The sequence below is a fragment of the Alligator mississippiensis genome, chromosome 2 (assembly GCF_030867095.1).
Source record: "Alligator mississippiensis isolate rAllMis1 chromosome 2, rAllMis1, whole genome shotgun sequence".
NCBI lineage: Eukaryota > Metazoa > Chordata > Crocodylia > Alligatoridae > Alligator > Alligator mississippiensis.
This window is the reverse complement of record NC_081825.1, coordinates 265,256,720-265,273,702: the sequence shown is the minus strand read 5'-3', so window position 1 is coordinate 265,273,702 and position 16,983 is coordinate 265,256,720.

Sequence of the window (16,983 nt, the reverse complement as noted above, 5' to 3'; positions counted from 1 at the left end):
TTTGTAAGGAATACACGTTTTATTATTTTTAACTAACTCTTGTGCAAACTGGCTTTCTAGGCCATTTTTTTTCAGGTATCTTACAAACCTGTCCACTTCTGAAGGATTCCAAAGCCTTTTATACACTTGGGACTGATTTTTGAAAAGGCTCAGCTCAGAATATTAGGGGTTTAGATTAAACAGGACTGAGATCTGACCATCTCAGGTTCTTGTTTTGGCTGGGGAGGTGGGGCAGTTCTCAGTTTATTGCTGAACAAAACAGAAACTAAACCCAAATCTGAAATAATTGATCACATGTAAGCATTTGGGAATTGGATAATGTCCCAACAATACTAGAGAGAGGGAGGATGAACTTGTGCTGCTTTATAATTTAGGACATATGAGATCTGTTGCCAGCCTTCCTACAGGTGTGCAGTATGAATTTGAGCAAGTCACTTAAGTCTAGATAATGTTTTAACTGTGGAACACAAAACTTAGGCAGACTAAGCATTTAAGTTCAACGTTGCAATCCAAAAGCACATGCTCAGCAGAAACCTAAAGTCAGTAGGTACTAGGGCTGTGCGAAATTTCACCAGCTGTTTCGTTTTGACACTGTTTACACTCATTTCAAGCTCAAAACAGTGAAATCGAAATGAAATGAAGGGATTCAAAACAGCCTTGAAACAAAATGAGGCTAGTCAAAACATTTCAAACGTTTTGAAATGTTTCAAGTTTCACAGCAGCCAGCAGCAAGGTGGTGGGAGACAGGGGAGAACCAAGGCTGTGCTCCCAGCAGCTCTACAGCTCCATGTGGCTCAGCTAGGCAGGGAGCACAGCCCTGGCTCTCCCTGCCTTCTGCAGCTGGGCTGTGGGAAGCCAATCATAGTGCAGGGGAAGGGAACTGAGCCTGAGCTCAGTTCCCCACCCCAGCCCTATGATCGGGCTAGGAGGGTAACTCAGCCCAGCTGAGCTGAGGTCCCCTCCCCAGCCCTACGATTGGGCTGAGGAAGGGAACTGAGTCCAGATGGGCTGAGTTGCTTTCCCCAGTGTGATAGTAGCACTGAGGAGGGAAACTCAGCTTAGCTGGGCTCAGTTGCTTGTCCAGCACGATCGTAGGGCTGGAGAGGGGAATTGAGTGATTGGACTCAGTTCCCTTCCCCAGCTCCCCAGTCCCAGGCAGCAGCACCCGGCTTCCCTCCCTCATCTGGCAGGCAGATCAGGGGCCTGCAACCCTGAGAGGACTGGCAGAGCCCTCGCAGTCCTCCGATCTGCCTGCCAGATGAGAGACGCCGTTTCAAGCTTCCCCATTATAGCCTGTGGGTGAAACGTCAAAACAGCGTTGAAACAGCATCAAGGTTTCGACGAAACGAAATGGAACATCAGTTTTGAATCTAAATGAAATTCGAAATGAAACACTGCTCTCTTGAAACCTCGAAACTCAAGTCGAAACAGAATGGTGCCATTTCGCACAGCCCTAGTAGGTACATCCCTGCTTGACCTGAAAATTCTCTAGGTGCCACGATTTCTGTCTCTGCTCATGCCCAGAACTGCCTGGCTGAACAGTTAGGTACCTGCCTTGCACCTTAGCTTAACTGGCATCCAGGAATTAGATCTGTGCCATGGAGGACCCCTGAGGGGCCTGATTCAGTAGATGTGCTCAGAACTTGCCAAGGAAACTGATCTTCCCAAAGTGAAACTGCAACCACTTTCTAAAATGCATATTGTGGTGGTTGTATCCACATTTCATTCAAAAGCTTAGTGGTTAGAGCACTTGCCCAGAGAGTGGGAGATCTTGGTGCAATGTCCTCTTTGGACTAGGAGGCTCTAAACTGAAATGTTCATTCTTTTTCTATGGAGAAGTTTGGGGTTTTCTTTCTAGATTGAAATAAACCAAATCCTCCATACAACAGAAGTATTTTCTGCTCATAGCTCTAATTATTTCGTTGCTATGGTGATAGGCACTAGATATGTATTTAAAAAACAGAGACCAGTGACAAGCACAGCAGGATACCTCAAAATTGCTCATCTTCTCTTGTTCCCAGTGATGCAATTGTGGACATCTAGCTTTACTTGGAGCATGAACTCAATGGGTTTGCATCAGGCCCTCTTCAGCCAATGCATTCCCAGCTGTGTCTTTTTATTTCCTTTTGAGCTACAGCTCAGAACATGAGGAAATCTCATCAAACTTGCAAAATCTTTGTCTCCCCAGTGGGGTTGTTATTTAATAAATGCCCCTCCCACTAAGCCTTCCCTGTCATATCTAATTGCCCTGTTCATGATAGAAAAGCTAGTCTTGAGGTTAGACTTCAGTGAAAAAAAAGAGGATGGCGCTTTCATTTATTCAGCAGAAAGAATTTTCCTGTAATAACCAGGATCCAAACTACCTCAATCTTCTGATGGTTTTAATAAGTAAAAGAGAGCAATGTGTATTACTTTGATCATATCACTCATCCCCAGGAACCTATGTGGCAAGGTTATTTTTTTATTACACGGGCTGCTGTTTCCTATGAAGGAACACATCCTGTACATTGTCAGCTTTGCAATCTGGCATGGAAGGGATTATTTGGTACTGAAAGTTATTGATGACTGGGGCAGCTATAATTTTTCAAGGCAGGCAAAAAAGCCTTTAAAATAATGTGAATTTGTGTAGTAAAATCACAACAATGACAATAATGCTAATAAATACTAATTAAAAAGGTGACCAAGAATATCCTAACAAAACAAAATTGAAACAGCTTTATAGGTTCGATTTTTTTTTTAAAGCCCTCCGTAGCTGTGAGCCAAGCCCTGTGTTGGACCGTGTGAAGAAAGGAAGTGTCTGAAAATAATATGCTGACCTTACCTAGGGCTCGATATTCCTCCTGCTTACATCAGTTTTACAATCTTCACTTGGGTTCCTTTTGATTTAAAGTTGTGTAAGTGAGCTCAGATTCAAGCTCCTGGGTCTGTGTCAGCTTCTGAGAACATAAAACCTGCCAAAGTGGCCAGAGTGTTCCAACATGATTGCATTAGCAGAGCTGGCCTTAGGGTGGGTGACTGCCCAGGGTGCTCTGGTCAGGTGGGTGCCAAACACATGCACACACATGTGTGAACAGCCCATACTCAGATCAGGGCTCTCCTGTCACCCTGCCCTGCCCTGGCCAATCCCTGCCCCAGGCAGGAGTGGTGCCCAGCCCAACCCACCCCCTGCATCCAGCTGCTGTTCAGGAGGATTTGGGCTGGGCATATGTGGACAGGTTGATGCCTGCTCCATGCTGCTCCACCTCTCCACTGGACTGTGCCCCACACCCCTGTCCACATGCCTCTGTCTCTGCCTGCAGTAGCACCAATAATTGGGGGGCGAGGAGGGGGGTGATGGATGCAAGTTTGCCCGCGGTGCCATTTTCCCTAAGGCCAGCCCTGGCACTTGTGAGGGTTGCCCATAGTCTTGAGCTGGGTCACTGTTCAGCAGCTATGAGTCAGATTGCCGGCCACCCTAAGCATAGTTTCATAGTTGATAGGGTCGGAAGGGTCCTGAGAAGATCATCTAGTCTGACCCCCTGCCGTGGCAGGAAGAGTACTAGAGTCAAACGACCCCAGCCAGAAGTTCATCCAGACTTTTTTTAAAGACCCACAGGGTAGGAGCCAGCACCACTTCTTTTGGAACCTGCATGAAACAGAAGAACTAGTAACGCTCCTCTATCTGCAAGAATGTCCTCCCTGGACAGTGAGGCTGAGCACAGATGAATATCTATCCCTCAGCAAGGGGAAGGAAATAGTTATCCTCCACCTGCTTTCTCACTGTTCTTGTTGTTGTTGCTGGGAAAGCACAAAGTGCACTGTTGGCAAAGCATAGGAACACAGCATTACTGATTTGGAGCAAGGGGACAGCAGGGAACAAACTGAAGGTCTATGAGTCATGGCTCCTTCTTTAGGGCATTCTTCTCACTGCACTGCAACTGTGTACCATTCCTTACACAGTGGTAATATGAAGTTGCTTGACGAGATCAAGAGAATGAAAAAGAACAGGAGCTTCTCTTCCTTCAGATCATATCCTTCTTAGTACATTCCCACGGATTCCTGTTAAATGCTCATCTGCCCTCAGTGACCCAGACATGGCAGTACGGTCAGGCTTGACTGTTCCCAATGGATTATAAATGGGAGTTAAATAACAGGCTTGAAAAGAACTCTTGCTGCTTAAGCATGCAAGGGCTCCACTCCTTAGCTACAAAGGTCCCCACAAACATATCGCTCCCACTCTTGAGACCTGATGTTGGTTCCCATCAAACTCAAATTCACGGTTCCTCATCTTAAAGTCCTGAGTGGTTGGGGTGGAAGAACCAAGCAGGCTCACTTGTCTGACCACAGCTAAATCAAAGTGGCTGAGCCCTAACCAAAATAATGATAATGAATGGTACGCTTAGCCCCCTGTTGGCTTTGAAGGATTCCTCAGAGGTCAGATTACTAGGCTACTGTATGATAGGCAGATAGATTAAATAGCATGCCCATTTTGATGGAGTCAGGGTGTAGTTAAGGGTTTTACTCAAAATTAAATAGTGAATTTAGTGGCAGGATTAGGAACAGAGCTGGGGACTCTTGCCCCCTAGTTCCTAAAGCACTGGAGAAAGCTGTCTCTTTATGGTAACTATTAAAGCTGATTATTTTATCCAAATGAAGCATATGGCTGTGTATAATAGTTTCCAACATTTCTCCTATCTCCTCTTTCCTGTACCTTCCTCTAAACCTTTGTGAATGCTCAAGGCTGGACATGCTGTTTTCCAGGTTGGAATCAAGTTCCAACCAGCCCAGCTGTGTGTTTTATTGTTGTGGCTGCTGTCAGCCTGCTCACTGGCTCTTTAGCCTGGAGAGCCAAATCGCTCTGGGGCAAAGTAATTGTTCTCTATGCATGGTTTGCTACTAATTGTGAAACAGAAGAGGCCTGGAGCACCTGGTGTCTCTTCCCAATTCTGCATGTTCTTGAACAGAAAGGATTATAAACATTCTGCTCTACAAACAAATAGGATGGGTTTGATATGTGCTGGTTCCTTAACCCCCAAGAGCCCACATGTTCTTCCAGATAAATATGTTGTAGCAAGTTAAAACGTGCATAGAAACCTCCAGGCATCCCCCCATGGCCTCGTGTTTGCTCTAGTAAAGTGCAGAGCTATAATTAATTAATCATCACATCATCCCTTTGTGATTGGGAAGTAAATTTATTATCTGCATGCTAATGCATTCTAAGGCATTCCAAGAGAGAAACAAAGACAGAAAAATTAAGGCCAACTTTTTCAAACACGTGTACCTGGTGTCAGGCCTGGTGTATGTGGGTTCCTAAATGAATGGCCTGATATTCAGAGAGGCTGAGTATCAGTTTACATTGCTATTTTTCAAGGCCTTTTTTTACAAAGTAAAGCACTAGAAACTCACTTCTCTAAAAAAAGAAATCAACCTTGATATTGTTCTTTGCAACTGTAGTTCCTCCTAATCCAGGAGGATCCAGAGCTGTGGGTTTTTTCAGGCTCTGAAACCAGCTCTGTGAAAGGACCACTGTTAGGAGGGATGTGAGTTCAGTCACCTTGGGCTTGATTTATGACAGAAGATTAAGGGACCTAAATCTGTCTTGCTTGGCTAAGGCATGCCAAAATGGAAGGACATAACAGTCTGTAAATATCTGAAAGGTGTAAATAACTGAGGAGGGCAAAGGAAATATTTGGGGTGGTGGATAGGATAAATTGTAAGCAAAGGAAGACATAGGCTGAGAATCAGAGTTTATATGCTGACATTACTTGAAAGTCAGATTAATCCATTTTATAGTTGCTTGACTCATTGTTTAGGTCACTTAACATTAAATTAGAAAAGCCTTTAGAAATATAATATTTATTTGTATCTATCTCTCTGCCTGTCTCTTTCTCCATGGTATTTCTAAGGCATCTGTCATTGTGAGATCTAAATGTCTTGTAAAGATCAAGCCTGCAGTGTAGGGGAATGTCCTGTCTTACCTACTAGGTCATTTCCATTTATAACTTACACAATCTGTGAACAAGCAGACCAACCCTGGCAGTAGTTTTTATGATGTAGAGAGCTTTTTTTCTTTAGCAAATCACTCATGGGTGCTTTCCCCACTACATCTGCATGAGGTTCCTATGGACAAATCTTTCTGGAGGTACTCAGTGTTTGCTTGTAGCTTCAAATCCAGTCAGATCCAGTCGCCTTTACACTACATTCTTAGGACCCCCTATCTTGGCTTTGTGTGAATGAGAGAAAGGGGGCATCACCTCTTCTCCCTGGTCCATCCAATTGTGCTCCTGACATAGTATTATAAATTCACAAAGCCCAACATCCCTCCTTGCGTTCCTGTGTGGCTACTAATCCAGCTGTCTCTTTCATAATGACGGAGGTTTGGACGTTAAGCATTTTGTCTAATGGGGGTAATAGAGTTTCAGGAGGTCTGCACTGTTTCTATTTTTTGTCTTCTTCAAAGAATTGGCTTCAAACATGTGGCAGAAGGTAAATCTGGGTCCCTTCCAGCTGTTGAGTGCCAGCAGATTTACTAGACTTGTGTAATCATTTTCCTGTTATTAAAGCTGGCAGGCAGGGCTTGGCCATAACCAGGATTTCATATATTATATCTACTCTCTTACATATTGCCATTTGCTAACAGCACATGGAGTAAATCCTAGGTGGCTATGCTCCTGGAACCAGCAGGCTGCATTAGTTGAAAAGGACATTAGACACATATTGCCTAAAATTACTTTATGAGGCTCTTTTGATGGTTAGGAAACCTGCAGCTTTAAATTAGAAATGTGTCCAAGCAACCATCCCAAGTATCAGGAGGAAATTTGGACATACACTCTGAGGCTCAGCTCCATTTCTTCTGAAGACTGTTAATTACAAAATATATTTTTTTCCCCAACAAAATAACTTTTTCTTATGTTGTGCTGCTTTCTTTATTTTAGGTTCACAAAGAATTATATAGTGGAACAAGGCAAGGGAGGAGGGAGCGAGTGGGTCAGAAGACTGGAAATAGGATACGACAGGCTTCATCTGTAGGTGACTTCTTTGGCTGTCTCCCATATGGGTGGTGAGAGAAGATCCTTGTCACATGTCCATTACATATGGTATGTGAAATGGGCTGGTGATTTTCAGCTGAGTTTTAAGTTAGACAGGTGTTAATATCACAAATATTCCCACCACAAATGGCAGTAACTGGTGTCCGTCTTAGCAGTGTAAGGAAAGTGGCCAAGGACAACATGGAGATTAGGATCAACTGCCTTCTTACATGTTGTTATAGTACCCAGACTGGCAAGAGAACATGGAGACAATTGTACTCCAGCTCCCCGATTTATCTACGGTCTCTCTTGGGCATTGTTTCTTTTCACCAACTTCAGACTGAAGGAAGGGTAAGGGAGTGTGAAAATGTGCATGGGAGCCAGCTGTGAACATGGTGAGCTGTAGGATTTTTAAATAGTTTATTAAACTAGTAAAGAGGTTACTTTGGTTTTAAAAGGAAATCTTGTAGAAAAGAATCTGCCCAATGTAATCTGCAAACTCTGACCAGATTTGTTTGGCAGTGGGGGGAGAGGAGGTAGTTAACAAAAGGGTTGTTATTTCACAGGAACAGATCCCCTGCTTCTGACCCAGCGACAATTTAATAGTTAGTCTAAGCTGTCATAATCTGCACTAGGTCTATTAATGCACCTGGTTTTTGATTATGAAGGAAAGATGAAAAATTCAGTCCAGCTGTTACAATACAGAAAAATTACAGCATTAGCAAACTCTGGGGGGAAAAAGCCAACTCAAAGAGAGTGAGAGCTTTAGCTCATTTGGATCAACATGATTTTGTTCAAAGTTCTGCAGAATTCCCCCCCTGTATTTTGTAAATACTCTTTTCATTCTCTCTGGGGGATGTAAAACTAACAACTAAACACCCTAGAGTATGTAATGAACTCTGAATTGTTTTGCTACTAACTGAGAGAATTTCTAGGTTTTTCCACTTCCTTTTTGGCCTAAAGTCACAAAAATAACCTCATATTGTTATAATCCTGTTTTATAACTCATTTCTCACTGCTCAATCCCACCCTGCACTGGATCTTTCTTGCTTTCCAGTTCTCATTCTGCCTCTTCCATGTATGTATGTACTCTCCATCTCTCACACAGACTTTCTCAGGCTCACACGTACCCACATCCCCACTCACGCACATCACATGCAGTGATTGTGCATGCCAGTTGCAGACCAGTTTTAAAGACAGCCCTCTACAAAGTGTTTTCTTTTCATTGTCTCTGATGTGGCAAAAAAAAAACCCAAAGAAAAGAAAAGAAAAAAATGGAGTGGACAGTAAAAACCTTGTGGTCTGCAGGCTTGACTAAGGGAAATGTGGTGTTAATTTTTTCTTATTTTAAAATCTACTGATGCCTCACACAAAACTTGAAAGAACACTATGTTTACCAAGAAAATAAATGAATTTGATGTCTTGGTTATGTGGGATATAGCTGGTATTTATTTTTTTCATTTTTATTAGTTGGAAAATGAGCATGAAAAAAAGGATATTTATTTCTAAAAAAGACTATCTGTTCCTGCTACTTATTTCTCATGTGAACTTGCTGCTGCTTCTCATTCTGCTGCTTCTCTTCTGCTTGCATTCACATCTAAATTTCAGAGTCATGCTCCTTAGCTTTGCTCCCAAAGACTGGGATCAAGATTTACGTTGCCATTCCCCACTTTTACTTAGAATATAACCAATGCTGGGGCATCTAGAAGCTTGTAAATCTGACTTAAGTCTGCTCCCTTCACAGCATAGCTTTGCCTTGACTCACCTTTACATACACTTGTCCTTTAACCATTTTCCATTCCATCTGCTATAGGTCTCCCATCTTTTATTCTCCTACATTTTTATTGGTTGAACATCAGAATATTAAGACTTCAGCTGAGGCCAGACTTCTGTAAGGAGTGGAGTAAGATGTCCTCCAACTTTAGTCATTTTGCATGGCTTCCCACTTATCTCTAAGAGTTGAAACCACCCAGTAGATTTTCATTGCCCCTTATAGACTTGCTCTCCTGCTGCTTTCTGACCTCATATTCATCTATTCTTTTCATCTTATCCTCAGATTAGACTTCCCATTAAAGTCTTTAAGTGTGGTGAGATTGGGCCACATCCTGATCCTTCTGAAGCCTATGGTAAAATTCCTGTGTCTTATAGAGAAGTAAGGCTGGAAGGGACCACAAGAAATTATCTAGTCCAACTGGTGATCGGACTTGAAACTTGGTGTTATTAGTACCATACTCTAACAAGTTATAGCCCACTGTACAGTAAGACCTTTATACAAATATTCTGACTAAAGTCATTAGTCAGTTTGGAAGATCATGATTTTTTTGTAATGGTGGGGTGATGCATTAATTATACTGAATAATCTTTAAATGATAAGGACGTTCACTACAGCCACTTCATCATTAAGAATTCCAGCTCTTGGCACAGCTCTCACCCCCTTCTCCCAGCGTTCGGAATAAATGTGGTTCGATTTTGCTGTAACATTCAAGGTCATCGGACTCTAGGGTACTCAAACAAAACAAAGTGTTCCAACCACGTGTAAAACTGGCCCTTCTGCCTGCTGCTGGAAAAGGTAAACTCATGACAGGGAAATGTAAGTGGTTTCCAGCCCCATAGCAGATGCCATCTTAATTGGTCTGTGATGAAGGTGAGCTGTTCTTTCCCAACAGTAGTATGCTTTTGTCTCCTGCTTGGCAACTTGACAGTTTGTATAAGCTTCTCTTAAGAGCTTTATTATCCTGGGCAGGAATTCAGCTAATGCCAATAACCCTGGCATCTGGATTTGGATTGGAAATATGCTAATCAGGCAAAATGCATGGAGGTAGCCACAAACTTTTTAGTTTGGTCTTCTTTGTAAGAACTCTTTCACTTTGCATTTTTAGCAACAATGACTTCTGGTCTTTTCTTATCTCAGTCATACTATGAATTGAATCAATGGTCAAAGCATAGTGCAATGTAACGAGGCAATAAGCATTTAGTGCACCACTGTGATAGGCTCCGGGTGGATGTATAACAATAGCAGTAAATTATGAGCATTTGTTACCCTCACATCTCAAAGTAATTTATAAAGGAAAGTAAGTAAATGGTGCCATTTTAGGGCTTGCCTGATAATGAGATTTCTTAGTGTAGACAGACCCTTCTTGGTCAGGAAACTGAAATGCAGAGAGGTGAAGTGATTTGTCCAGTTGCATAGAGTGTGTCTACACAAGATGACTAGTCAGCTCTGCAGTAAAAATGTCACCTTCTACATGTGCGACCCTGTTAGGTTGTAGTAAACTTATAACTGCCACCACAGGGTAGTCCAGCTAAGCACAAGTACTACCCTGAGGTGGCATTGTTTTGAATGCTGCGGTGCGCATGTAGATGGTGACAGAGCTGGCTGGGGTATGATGGTGCTTCAGTACAGGGCTGGCTGGCAGGCAGCCACTATGCTGAAGTACCCTCATGCCCTGTGCATCATGTGGAGCCTGGTCAAAGCAGCTCAGGCTGGCAGGAGACCCAGAGGTCCGTGTGCTGTGGAGCAGCTGGCTGGGGCACGAGCAGCCCCTACGCTGAAGCACCCTCGTGCCTCAGCCAGCTCCTCTGTAGTGTGGAGCCCAGGCTGCTCTGATCAAACTCCATGTGCTACAATACACCCCAGAGTTTTTTGGCCCCAGACACAAGTTCAAATGGCAAGCCCAGGCGCAAAGTTTTTTTGTGCACATGTGGAGACATGCCCACAGTGAAGAGCCAGGTTTAAGACCCAGATTGCCTGGCTCCTATCTCTATGGTTATGGCCATGCAGAACAATGCCATACCATTTAGAGATACCCAGGCTATCTCTAAATAAGACAGATTGTGCTGGGTCTACTAGAAATAATACAGCTACATTAGTGTAGCTCTCCACCCAGGCTAATATATCCTGTTTCTCAGCATGATTCCCATGCTAACACAGCTAGATATTTTCCAGTCTCCAAGCCAGGTTGCTTAACTCTGCACAGACTGTATTGTACAGTGTATATATGCCTTATGTTCTCTCTGCTATGTTCTTCTCTGAAGAGAGTGATATTACTGGTATCATCCCTAGCAAGACCCCCCTCATCTCCCCAAAACCCTTGTTTTCCTTGGTTGAAGTTCACCACATAAATTAGATTGTTTTCTTTGGTCTAGCAATGCAAAGCAGGCTCCCTTTCCATAGAAGAAAGTTTCCTCCTTTGAACTCCACCCATAGAGCATTGCTTATTTGTTGAAGCTTTAGGTTTAAAACACCCAGACTTCCTAGGATGCCAGAATCAAATTCCAGGAGTTTTATTCAACCCTGCACCTTTCTTGAGGCGAAAACCTCTGTTCCATGTTATTTACAAAGTAGAGTTGTTTCAAATGATCCCTTAAAAAAGCCACCTCCCTGGTCTATAACCAGCTTCTAGATCTGTTGCAATTTTCATAACAGCAGGGGATTGTTCTGGTGTGCTTGCCCAAATTCCCCTCTCCCCAACCCATTGTTTTACAGAGCATTGTATGTCAGCTTGGCATGCTCTACTTCAGTGTTGACAACATTTTAGGGTGCTATGTTAGGCAGCAGGGATTCCATGGCATAAGAAGTACTCTTAAATATAACATGCTAGCATTATTGGAGCTGGCTGGAAAACAATACTTTCATTTTGTGAAAAATGACCAGGTTTCAGAATGTTTTTGTTCTAAAATGGACTGAGATCAAGACCTTTAACATTTTGGTGGGGAAAGGAAAAACAGAGAGGGAAAGACCCACCCCATAACAGCAAATATGTAGTTTTAGGGCACTTGTGGGGGGTACAACCACATTCAAATCCTTGCTTGGGATCAGGCAGGGAAAGGACTTGAACCTGGATCTTACCCACCCATACAAGAATACAATTATTAGGTATCATCAGGTAGGGCAGGTTGGCAGTTCTGGACATGAGAAGTCTTGACAAAAATAATTGTAATTGAAATATTCCTAATGATTATTATACAAGGAGTCTTGAATCTTACACAATTTGACTCAGACCATTTTTCTAGTCAGTTCTTCCTAGGAGATGATTACCATGAAATAGCATTAGAGAGAAGCCCCATATGTGTCCAGTTCTAACTAATGGGGCTACACTAATGGACCTAGTTAATGAAGCTAAACTTTGAATCCATTTGGAAACTGAAGCTAGTACAGACTGTGGCAGCTAATTTTATTAAGAAGTGCATCATTTAGGGAGTGCTGTACATCATCCTTCTGCAATCTGCAGCGCCTGCCCCTAAGTGTCTGGGTGGAGTGCCAGATGCGGGTGTTAAACTATAAAGACCTCAGTGTTTCAGAACCTGATTGCCAGGAAGTTGTTCTTCACATGCTACACCACGTTTCCTAAGCTGGGATCAGCAGGCTCACTTGAGCTAAAACCTTCTCAAATGAGTGGAAGTTGCTGGTGACACAATCAATGCCAAAGCCCATTTTCCAAGGCAACAGAGGAACCTTAACTTTCTTCTCTGGTGCACTGGATGAAAGTAAGCTGAAGTTCTGATGAGCTGGGATACAGATAGTCTGGTCATGGGTCAGTATTTTGCTGCTGTTTAGTTAGGAATTTGACCAGTGTGATAATGTTTCATTTGCATATTGTTCAACAGCATTTTGAGGCATAGTTGCAGAGTGGTTAAGGTATCTTAAGGTATTTCCAACCTGGTCCTGGAGTCATGCTTAAGGGTGCTCACATTTATCCCAGCTGCAGACCAGACCAGGTCATTCAAATTGGGAAGTCAAAGGTGGCTGGATATGATACTGGCTACATCATTTCCTTGCGTGCCTTTGCTGCGGAAACAGTTGTGCCTTAACCAGGGTGAACTAGGTTTGGGGGGAGGGGAGGCGGGTGAAAGGGGTGGGCCTTGGATTTTACTTTGGCATCATCATTTTTATAGAGCACTGAGGTCTCGGGTTGGTGCAATAGGAACTAAATGCATGGACATCTCATCCTCTAGCACTAAAGCTGCCAACCAGGGGTGAAAAACACAGAATCTAAAGTCTCAGGGGTGTACTTGAATCTAAAGTCTAGCATTTAAATTGTAAAATTGCTTTCTTCTCTGTTGTTTGAAAATATAGTTTCAGAGTACAATGGGATTTGGATCCTTGACACTGTCACAAAGTGATATTAACAATAAAAATAATAATATGTTAATGATGAGAAATTTCTCTTTTATCTCTGTGCAGAGATGGATGCATCCCAGTAAGTCTCCCAGAAATAAAAATGAATGTTGGCTAACATTTAAACAGTCTCTTTCAAAAAAGTTCCTAAACATCTCTACCAACTATGGGCAAATCCCTCCATAGCAGTTGCAGAGAATGCTGCTCACAGCATAAATGGGTGTGATATGACTTCTCAGGATTATGAAGAGCTGGCACACCATGGAACTCAGCTCTGTGTCGGGTCACACTCAGTGCTTATATGCAGTAGAGGTTGAGAGCTGGGTCAGAGGGGGAGCCGGGCTCCATGCTCCGTTCTGCTGCAGAAGCCGCTACCTCCCGTGGGCAGCAGCCGGGGTTCAGCTGCTGATGCAGGGGGCAGGGGGCTGTGGACCTGGGTCCATTGCCCTGTACCCTGTCAACTGGGGGCCCTCTCTGGCAGGGCTGGGGAATGGGAGGCTGTGGGTGGGGAGTGAGGGACACTAGCAGAGCCCAGGGGGCTGTGGGTGGAAAGTGAGAGACACCAGTAGGGCTAGGGAGACGTGGGTGGGGAGTGGGAGCACTGGCAAGGCTGTGGGGCTGTCTCTTGGGAGTGAGGGGCAATGGCATGGGCAGGGCACCGGCGTATCAGGGCTTCTCAGCACCACAAAGCAGTGAGGAGGACAGCTGCAGCTGAACTCATGTCCTGGTGAGTGAAGGGGGCAGGGAGAGCTCTGATTTTCCATGATAAAAATCCCAAAATCAAATGCCAAAATGTATAGGTATTTAGAATGTATGTTATTATAGTGATTAAGGAACTGGTAGGCTTCCAAATTGCTTTAAAATTGTAAATAAATCAATAAAACATTGTGTTCAACTGATACCTCTGTATATAGTGGTATTTCATTTTAATCATAGATTTGGGTTTTTTTAATCAGGGAACTTGTGATTTTTAAACAGAGAAAACCAGGATCCCTGCTTATGAAAGACAGTGCCCCCTGAGGCAGAGCGTCTCCCATCACCAATGTTCTGTGCTGATGAGGAGAGAATAGTCCTACCGATTAATTCACCAAATCCTGTAGTATCCTGCCCAGTCAGTGTCTACTGTTATACCATGTTGTGTTTTCACTACATTCGGGTAGCATTTGGCCTGGCATAACTGCTGCAATGTGATTCTAGATTTAAGAGGTTCTACCAGCTGGAAGGGTAAATCACTGAAAGGTTATTCACTGACACAGACAGACAGTCAAATTGTAGAAGCTATAAAGTAAAGAATATTGAGATTTGTTTTATTTTTTTTTAATTTGTTCCTCAGCTGCTGCTTCTTATCATGGCCTCCCAATTCCAGAACATTTGTAGTTAATTTTCAAACCTTGAGTCTCATTCTTCAAGTGGTGAGTTTAATCATTTGGACTTTGTCTTGGATTCTCGGATTAGGCATCTTCATCATAACTATGACCTGACATCCTCTTTCCTTTAGGACAATCTTAGGTTTGTCTTACTACTGCTAGAAAGTGCTTAGTCAGAAGCACAGGGAGTTAATGCTTTAGCCCTTGCCTTTAGCCACATGTTACACGAGCGTATGAAATGTTAACCCAATGTTATTGTTACTAAGAAATGATCAAGAATAGGCATGGTACGGAACAGAGTAAATTCAAGTGACAAATTCCTGCTCTGAAGAGCTCTCTGTGCAATGGAATCAAGTGGTAGGCCTGTATGGGAACCCCACATTTACACACCCCTGAACTCTGGGGAATCTCATATTCAGATCTGGATTCTCATCTTAGATGTTTTTAGTTGCATTGCAGCTATTGGTAATTCATTTGGCACATAATTGCTATGCTTTCTGCACAAATATGGAAGTTCCTCATTTCCAGAAAAAAAAATCATAATTCTGTATGGGCAGTGTTGTGTAAAAGAGGTCTATGGACTGATTATGTGTAGCATGCTTTAAACAACTTATTGCTAGTGTCCCCTCTTATTGGTGGACTAGTCTTAAAATGTCTAATACAGAGGGTACAGAAAACGTACAGAGAAGGGCAACAAGGATGATTAGTGGTATGGAGGAGTTTCCATATGAGGAAAGACTAAAGACTGGGCCTATTTGGTTTAGAAGAGAGATGCTTGAGGGGGAAAACAAGATATTATATAGTGAAAAGAAAGTAAATAGGGATTTATTATTTACTCTCTCTCAGAATACAAGAACGAGGGGTCACAAACTGAAACTCATAATGAGTAAGTTTAAAATTAACAAAAGGAAGCTCTTTTTCACTCAGCATGTCATTGAAGTGTGGAACTCATTGCCACCAGATGTTGTAGAAGCAGACAGTTTAGCCAGATTGAAAAAGGGATTAGACAGATTCTTGGAGGAAAGGGTCATCAGTAGTTATTGTGCACAGGAGTTAAGGATATAGCCTCTAAATCAGAACTTCCTAGACCTTAAATGCTGGAGGCATGTGAGAGAGGAACAGTGGAAAAAAACCCTGGTTATACACTCTTCACTCTCCTTTTCAGCATCCGGTCTCTGCCACTGTGTTACACAGGCCTATGTGTTGCTTTGGATACTGGGCAAAATGGATTTATGGTCTGACCCAGTAAATGGCAGTTCTTATGTTCTTATATTCTTAAGTCTTGAATAAGTCCACATTTGGCTAATCTATCTACCTGATCAAGAGACTGGCTAACTGACCTGCCTCCTACTATAGCCTCCACTATAGCCTCTGAGTATTTATCTATCTTAGACTACATCTTCACTGCATCAGTAAATTGAGTTATATATGCTTGAGTTAGTGATGTTTGGACCAGGGCAACCATGCATACAAGGGCTAGGGACAAAGTTACACATACACTGGTTTAAGTGGTCAGAAACTGGTTTAAACCTGTAATAGAACAGAAGTTCAGTGCACATAAAGCAGTTTCAAAATGGTTGCAACTGGTTTAAGATAAACCTGGTTGAATGTAATATCAGACTTAACTGGTTTATGGAACTTCTTTTCCAGACCCCTTCCTGGTTCAAGTTAAATCATAGTCCCCCAACATGCTTTCCTGCCCTGAACTGGGCTGTGCTGTGCTATCTGCTCCAGCAGAAAGGGGTTGAGGGGTGGTGAGACAAAGACTGCCCCACCCCAGGTAAACCTGGGCTGGGGGCTGGGCCAGGAAGCGGGGTTAAACCCCACTTTCCCTGAGACCAGAGCTTCCCTGCAGCTAAACTAACTGAAAGTTACTGCTGGCTGCAACTGTGGACTACAAATGCCAGAAGCACCTGGAAGCAGGAAGAGGAAGTGATGAGCAACCCTGCAGTGTCCTGCTGCTGTGATGCTGGACTGCAAATCCCAGAGATCTCAGGGGGCAGCAGGAAAAGGAAGTGCCAGAGAGCCGTGCTCTAGCACCCCTTGGCTTTTGGCCTGAGCCACTGAAGGCATGTGGCTGCATTTCCTGAATCAAAGTTGTTTGTCAGTTTATCCAGTTGTTTCTCAGTTTAATCTTTGCATCTTAGACTAACTTGCAAAGATGAAATCGATTCAGCCTTCGGCTTTTTGGCTACCCGTACTGAGCCAAAGTATATTAAATTAAGCTGTAGCCAATTTGATTCTCAGTTCTGCAGAGATGATAAGCAGCACCCAGAAGCCTCCTATTATTACCACAATACACATTAATAATGATATTACAATAATTAAATTCCTCTATGTGTAATTATAAAACCACTTTGACCTTCTCTAGCACTTTAAGATCTTTAAGTAAAAAACAGCAATCATAAACTGTTTAGCAGGTTGGTAAGTATTTTGATTCCTGTTTAAAAGAAGAGGAAACAGAGGGAGAGAAAGGTGAAATGAGTTGCCC